Source organism: Myotis daubentonii, chromosome X (genome assembly GCF_963259705.1).
Source record: "Myotis daubentonii chromosome X, mMyoDau2.1, whole genome shotgun sequence".
Classification (NCBI taxonomy): domain Eukaryota; kingdom Metazoa; phylum Chordata; class Mammalia; order Chiroptera; family Vespertilionidae; genus Myotis; species Myotis daubentonii.
In genome coordinates, this window is record NC_081861.1 from 48,585,018 (window position 1) to 48,594,024 (window position 9,007).

The window sequence follows — 9,007 nt, forward strand, 5'->3', positions numbered from 1 at the left end:
ATATCCTTCCAGATCTAGCTCAAGTTTCATAGATTGCACAAAGAAGTTCCCGATGACTCTAAATTTTACAAAATGGAAACAAAAATTAAAAATGTACAATCTAATGTGTCATGTAGACAAGAAAATAAACAATTACAATAAAAGTATGATGAATGGAGTACCTAGGTTCAAATTCTGGTCCTGCTACTTACTAGCTGCATAACTATAGAAAAATCTTGAACCTCAGTTTTCTCATCTGTAAAATAGGGAAATTAACAGTGTTTACCTCATTAGGCTAATGGCAAAATTCAATGAAATAATGCATGCAAAACACCTGGCATATTGCAGTTCTGTTCTGTTCCAGAGCCTTGGACTGATGGAGTGTTTATCCCTGTTTTTTTAGACAAGAAAAGCTTTGATAGAGAAGCAGAAATACACAGCTTAAGCAGAGTGCCTCTGGGTTCCAGAAGAATGATAACCTATAGGAATATTTAAGAAAGGAAGTGGCCTAACTTCTTGGTAGATACAAGACTGTAGGAGCTATTTGGAAATGAACAGTGTGATGACCATATTTGTTAAAGGCCAACCTGGACAAAATACTACTTGGTAGACAGCAGTAACTCCTCAGCTTCTGGAAAGAGAAGAGAAGGAGGAGAAATATATTCCAACCCCATCCACACATACTCTGTAAGGCACAAATTATAAAGATTTTTAGGGTATTTCTTACTGAGGATAAATACTACTACTCAATTCAGGGAAAACAAGAAGCTAATTATTGTGGGTCTTCTGAGAAGACAGTCCCCAGGTTACATTTTCTCTTGGACTTTTCCATTGTGAAGCCCTTAGTTTCCCCTTTCAGTCTCATCACCTTTGCCACCTCCTCCCAGAAGCAGATGTGTTAAGTCATATGAAATCTCAGCCTTCAAAAGAGCAATTTTAAATCCAGAACCACAAAAATCTTTACTAAGCTTTGGAGCAAGTACCTTAGATACCTTCAAAAACGGATCCTTGCCCTAACCAGTTTTGGCTCAGTGAATAGAGCGTCAGCCTGTGGACTCAAAGGTCCCAGGTTCAATTCTGGTCAAGGGCATGTACCTTGGTTGCGGGCACATCCTCAGTAGGGAGTGTGCAGGAGGCAGCTGATCGATGTTTCTAACTCTCTATCCCTCTCCCTTCCTCTCTGTAAAAAATCAATAAAATATATTTAAAAAAAATGGATCCTCACTGATTAGGAAATAACTTATATTGTTAAAATTTTAAAGGTAGAAAACAGTATGTAGTTCAAAATCTTCCTCCCCATCCCTACTCTCCTCCAGTCTTCCCTGGGTGGAAACTAGTCTTATGAAATTCTTGTGTATACATTTTAACATATATGTTATTTTTCATATACTAGAAAAGTATAATATATTATTTACTTCTTTTTACACATAGTAAGCAAGCAAACAAACAAACATACTCACTCTAAGTTTGTGACTTGTTCAGTGTTCGTATTCCTTGGCTACTGACCCTCTTCCCATGGTTCTATAGTGTTAGGAAGTTTAACTCTCCAAGTAGGATATGGTGAGAAAATTTTAGTCAGAGGAATCAGTGACATCACCCACCCTTGAAACCTACAGCATAACCTCTCCCAAAGTCATAGCCAAGTGGCATCAAGGCATCAAGAAAAGTTGACTGGTGTAGACCTTTACCTGACATCTCACAACTGAGCTTCACTTGGGGAAAGAGTCCTGTTGCAGCCAGTTCCCTGGTTACCCTCCAGAGGGTCCTTGTGTAAATTTCCTCATCAATCTTGGAAGTGTTTATGGGTGCCCCATTCCTGAGGTGTCTATGTTCTCCTGAATGGGGTATCTCAGGATTAAAAACCTATAGAGGGAGGAAGAGAAGGAAGAAAAAAGTTCACAAAAATGCCTCTGGATCCCAAACAGGGGCCCAGATAACTATGGCAATATGGCACAGTGTAAGTAGCCAGGCCTTGCCATCAAAAGGCTTGAGTTTGAATCTCAGTTCTGCCACCGAGATACACATCTTTTATGGAAAATAAGTGTGAGAGTATACAGGAAGCACATCACACATGAAAGATGCTCAATCAAAGTTAGCTGAATCAGAACTGCTAAGGAAAAATTTGCTTGCTGTGCTTGGAATATCATGTCATTTGGAGGTCAGTGTGCTTGTGTTCATTCTCTAAGCTTGAATTCCCATGTCTTCCAGTAGTCCAGCACTCCCATAACTCTTGCAACACTTTCCTTTTTCTACCTGCTTAAATGAGAACATGTTTGGACTGGCCACTAACCTGATTTACTTGCCAGCTTCTCTTTGCCAGTGGACACCCAGGATTTCCCAGGCTGCCTTCTGACTCTGCACTCTGCCCTCCTTCCTCTCTTATTCTATATCTGGTCTATGCTGCAGCAGCGTAGTCAGGTCAGTGGGGATTTTCCAAGTACCCAGAACTGTGACTTCACGATGAATAGGTCCCAAAGGGCCACTTGGGCCTCACTCATTTCAGTCAATCCAGATTAGCAAGGAGAGTTTGGAAAGCGGGTGCTGGTCTGTATTTTCTAGTTGTTGCAGCTGTGAGGATTTAGCAGAAATGTTAACTGGGGCCAGGACTTGGGCAATCACACAGGGTCCAGTGCTTAGAGAGGCCCCATGACTGGTTTAATGTTCTGCCGTCACCGTCTTGAAATTCCATATACAATTTAAATAAGAGGCCCCACATTTTCAATTTTCACTGGGCCTCACATATTATGTAGCTGTTTCTGACTGAGGCCCATCATAATCAGGTCTCTGGGAGCAGGGTTCAGTCTCCCAGAAAAGAGCAGAAGTACCTGCAAAATTATGGCCTTGAATAAAAGGCCTCCAAGTGTGAAATTTGTTTCTTAGAATTTCACACCACACTCCCATTATTTTGCACTCAGTCAGGCATAGCGATCTGTGTGAACTTTCTCCTTGAGCTCAGAGCCCCACCACCTCCAAGTCTTGGCTACACTGCTCAAACTGCTCAAATCTACCAGACCACTGAAAAGTCACCTTTCAAAAGTGATTTCTGCCTGAGTAGATTGAATATAATTTCACTACATATAATTTATTTTTGATTGAAATGTTTGAAGTAATTGTAGATTCTCATGCAGTTATAAGAAATAATAGAGAGATCCTGTTTACCCTTTCCAAGTTTTCCCCAATGCTAACATTTTGCAAAACTCTAGTATATCACACTGGGACATTGATATTGATACAATTTAGCAATGTTCTTCTGATTTCCTGTTTGACTTATAATAATTCTTGTGTGCATTTTAGCCTATATAATTTTATCACACATGGGTTTATGTATTCACCACCACAGTCAAGTTACTGAACATTGCCATCATCTCAAGGATCCTTCAGGGAGTTACCCTATCATAACTGCAGCACCTCCCTTCTGCTACCTCCTCTCCTACCCAAGGCAGACACTAATGTGTTCTCCATTTCTAAAATTAGCACATCTAGGCTGATTGTAGGTTTTGGCTATTACAAATATCGCCTCTATTTTTGACCATGTGTTCTTCTCATGAATTCATGGCCACTTAAATGAGTTAACAAATAAAAGTATTTAAATTCCCTATCAGTCAATGGTTATTTTCAATTTAGAAGCAACACAGTTTAGGAAAAAGCTGGAGTATTTTATAGTTGGAAGAATTTAAAAAAAACAACAGGCTTCATTATTTCTTGTGTGGCCTGAGGTTGGTTACTTAACACATCACCACCATCACCTCACCCTCCACCTAACATCTCCGTCTCTCTGTTAACCAGGAAAAAACAATACCTCTGTGCAGAGTTGTTTCTGTGAAGATTAAATGAAATAGCACATGAAATCTCCTGTAATTTGCGATTTTCCATAGTCCCTTTTTTCTTGGCCCCAGCTGAGGACAGGGAATGGTTCTAAAATAGTGAAGTCAAAATTGTAAATTTTTAAAATGTAGTTTTAATATTCTTAATTATTTATAATAAGGGGAAACATAGGACAAGAATTATTATAAAACCTGGACTTAATAATTAGCTTAATAAAACTTCTAAAGATCTCTAGGAGGAAACTGGAAAAACTTCTTTTAACTAAGTCAAACAAGACATTGTCTTATACCCCAATACCTCTCCCAACACCAAGGTGGCTTAATTAGTTTAGCAACTTATTTCTTTCAAGGTCTATCTATAACAAGCTACAGCCTCCCTTAGTCCAATTTTTCAAAAATCCTACATTAGTAAAGCCCAGGAGAATAATATTTTATTGGAATTGAAAAATATTTCTTTCCCCCGTGTTGAAAATTCTTTGTAATCTTGTTTCCAACTTGCTCCCAAATTTTACTTCACTCTTAGGGTCAGTGACAGTTCAGGCTGCCTCCACCCTTTTTGTTCTAATTCTATAAGCTTTCCAAGAACTCAAAGGGCTGTTTATAGATGTGTAGCTCTGACAAAGAGATATTATCATTTCCCTTAGACCTCGCCTGTTTCTCAAGTTTTGAAATCCCAGAAGACAATCCTATTTGATTTTCTAAGCACTTTTGTGAGTGTGTGATGGGCCTGTCTCAGGGTCTCTTGCTAAGTTGCTCCATTCTGAATGTCTCTGGAATCCATTGCCAAGTATTTACTGCACATCTACTTGGTGCTTCACACTATGGGGAGTGGAAAAACCAGAGGTGTGGTCTTTAAGGAGTTTATAGATTGAAGAATATCAAGTACACACATGAAATAGTTGGAGAATGATTAACTAGAACCCTGCATGATATGATACTGAAACAAAGGGAGATGATTGGAGGTTTCAGGTCAACAGGAAGGAAAAAGACGTCATTAAAAGTAAGGTTGGAGAATCAAAAGATACTCAAAACTTGGATAGATGAAGTGACAAAAAAGAACAGTCAATAGGGAGACATCTTGAGGAAAAACATGGGGGTAAGGTTGAATCATAGTATCTGGCACACAGTAGGAGTTTGGTAAATGCTTTTATTTTAACCATGCATCCAATTCTAATGGACACCTGATCATTGACTTTGTTCTTAGACTTTGCCTTGCACTATTTGGCTCCATCCCACCATACACTATGCTTCCTGGCCTGTGAGTTATAGGTTACCTAAATTCCTGACTTCTCACCTTACCTTTTGTTGATGGCCTTACCTACTTTCACCTACTACCCAATGCTCAGTTTTCTGGGGCTGACCCTCAGCTACAATGTATGCTAAAGGCTTGAACGACATATGTATCAAAAGCATCATCTGCAGCCAATCTTTCTCACCTCTGAATTCCCTAACCCAACACCAGTTAATCGTGGTTATGTTCCTGGAAATTTTTTACAGCCTTGAAAAATAGAACACAAAGACCAGCAAGACCAGCAGCACCAACAGTGGTGAAGCCAATCATGAGAAATGGCTAAAATGACATCCCTTGGTGAAGGAAGGGTCTTGGTGACTAAACAGAAGAGTGTAGATTTGATAGTCAGGGATTAGGAATGACTGCATCCATTTATTTCAATTTCTAGCAACAGAGGCTTCCTTTATAGAGAAACTAGAACCCTTTATTTGACAAGGCAAATTAGTTGCTTTCCTTAATTAAAGGAAGTTCTGCTGACAACCCAGTGAAGCATATTTTTATTTTAACCAGGCCAACAGGAAAGATGTCCAATTTACCCCCTTCCAAAGTCTTGGTTGAACTATACCCCACACTGGTCCAAGGCTATTTGCTTTGGAATCTGACAGTCCATCCTCTTCTGTGGCTTCTGTTCATATTCTCACTGGCCTTGGGGGATTGTAAAGTCAGAAGAAGGGACTGCGGTTAGCTGGCCAAAACCAGATAGTGCTGCCCCACAGCCACACTACCCTGATGTGCAGCAACCTCAACACACACACACACACACACACACACACACACACACACACACACACACACTGGGTACAGCTGTTTTTTCTTTATAGGGGGACTTGATTTTACAATCTATGGTTATAAAATTCCCAAAATGGAGGAAATAATTGGGCTAGGGATGAGGCTGGAGGATGCAAAAGAGCAGAACCCAATACTTGGATGAAGGCTTACATGGAATTCATTAGAATCTATAGCATCTTGGAGAGAGTAGCCACGAATGTGCTCCACAAATCCTGGGCTACTAGATTAAAAGGTTGTTTACCACTATCCCCACAAACTTTTGAAGAAATAACTAAAATGTAACATTTTACCTAGAATATTAAACAAACAAGAAAACAATTCAGACTATAAACTTCCACAAAATAAACAGAAGGTTGATCTTATCTCATTATTCATAGTTATACCCCAAGGACCTAGCATAGTATCTGGCACACAGTAGGAGTTTAGTAAATGCTTGTTGAATGAATAAATTAATCACAGTAATAATAATAATTACAGAAATAAATATTTATCGAGCCTCATTTGTATGCCAGGCAGTGTTCTAAATACTTTACATGTGGTAACTAGCTGATTGAATACTCACAGCAACCTTCTAAAGTAGGCCTATAAATACTTCCATTTTATAGAGCAGGAAAGCAAGGCTCAAGAGGATTGTGCCTTGCCTAAGCATATACAAGAAGTAAACAACAGAACTTGAATGAACTGTTACTTGCTAATGGAAGGCAGGAGCACCCTGGCAATCTCTTGATCATTTGTGGTCTCTTTGTATTGTTAATGGTCAACTAAGTATACTGTGAGGCAAACTCAGGTGGTTATTCTTTATTATTTCCCCTGCCTAGGATGCTATCCTCAGTCTCCTCTATTGTCCTGCCAAATAAGCACACATCACTTCTTTCTTTGTATTGGAATCCTACTCATTATTAAAGATCCGATTTAAGTTTCTGATGGGGAGCACAAGAGACTTTGTTGGAAAGTTTGTAAGGAGGGCATTCTGATAAAAAGGAAGTGTGTGGAAGGCTGCCTGCCTTGTTTATTGGAATTCCGACTTAGGGAAGACTTAGGGGAGTGTCAAAGGCAGTGCCCCTAATTATTCCTTGACCTTTCCAAACAAGTCTGTGCTTACGCAGACCCGGGAGTGTTTACTGGAATCCTTATGCTTATTCCCTGGATGCCCTTGCCTAGAGGACAATGTAAACACATGTGTCCTTCCAAGATTACTCACCCTACTGATTGTATCTAAAGATAAAAATTCTAATAAAAGCCTAACGAGGCAGGCAATCGAGGCTGCTTGGACCCTTGAGCCAGGCAAGCCCCTTAGCCCTCTTTCACAGTGAAACTATGTCAGAGTAATCTGTTCATCTGTCTTTCAAAGGCTGCTGGTCAGCCTTGGCAAATTTCATCTCTTTTACTAAGCTTGCACTGACTACTCTTACTAGAAGAGCTCTCTCTCTCTCTCTCTCTCTCTCTCTCTCTCTCTCTCTCTCTCTCTCTCATAGTACCCATGGGCCATATCACTATTTGATACTTGAAAGCTACATAGCACACTGGTTAAGAGTCAGAATTTAGAGTCAGACAGAGCAGGATTTAAATTCTAGCTCTGCCAATTTACTAGGTGTATGATTGTGGGCAAGTTACTTAACCTCTCCATCAGGAGCATGATCTTTGAACTGGAAAGAGAATTAAAGCCCAAGATAGATGAGGAGATAATAAGGGAGCACTTAGCTTCCTTCAATGAGTTCAAGTTTCCAGACCCAGACAAATTACATCCCAGGATACTAAGAGAATGTGCAGATGTGATCACAGAGCCAGTCTTAATAACCTTTGATAAATTATGGCAAAGGGAAGAGGTGAGCTATACAAAGAGGCAGACAAACATTGGTCTAATTTTTAGTGAAAAGCGGTGGTGGTTTTTCATGGTACAAAATATAGATCCTGGAAACTGTAGACCAGTGAACATGGCCTTGGTCTTTGGCAAAGTCAGGCATGCACTATTAAGCAGATCATTTTCGAGGCTTTAGAAAGGGAGCGGAAATCACTAAAGGTAAGCATGAGCTCACTGAAAGCAAGTCATGCTTAACTAAGCCCATTTCCTTTTTTGAATGGGTATCTAGAATGGTAGGTGAAGGGAATACTATAGTGTAATGTATCTGAATTTCAGCAAGATATTTGAAAAAGTCTTATAGTAAACTCATGGAAAAGATGGAAAAGTAGGAGCAAGGAAGTAGCAGAGTAATAGAGATTGCCTCAAGTTTGAATGACCTTATTAGAAGTTATTATTAATAAGGGGAGGGTTCTAAAGTTATGTTTCAGTATTCTGTCCTATACATTAAGTTATCTAATACTCTTTTAGTCTGGTTGATCAAATATGCAAATAAAGAAACTTGGTAATATAGAGCATGGACTCTCAATGGGAGTGATATAAACCCCAAGAGAGCAAAAATTAGTTGTATAGGAATAAATATATTTATATATATATATATATATATATATATATATATTTATATACAGAGCACAGATATACATATAGTACATAAACACATATACAGCATATCTATGTTATTAAAATTTCATAGAGATTGGGGAAAATGTCTAAAAAGATTATTTATGAGTATGATAAAAAAGGCTAAGAAACATTGTTATACGTAATATGATATTCTAGATGAGAGACTCAAGATCTAGGGAAAAAAAACATAAGGGTTGAAATAAAAAAAACCAAGAAGGCAATGGTTATTGAAGGTGTGCATTATACCCAGCATCTGGGTTAAAATAAAAATAAGTTAGGTAAGCATAGAATCAGGCAAATAATAGTAGTTCATTCAAGAAACAAAGGAGGGTTTTAAATAAACTATGCAGATCTATGCTCAAAAGACACCAGAATGGTAAAAGATCTGGAAACCATGTCCCACGAAGCATGGTATAAATGAATTGAGGATATTTAGCCTGGAGGACAAATGACTGGGGGTGACATGACAGATATTTGAAAACTCTGTCATGTGAAAGAAGAATTAGAAATAATGTAATGCTCATTTTTCCTCAACATAAGGAATACATTTTTAACCATTAGGGGATGCCTAAACATGGAACAAGCTGCTTTACAGAACTTTGTAGATTATCAGGAAGATAATTCTGCACTGAGTAGTAGGAT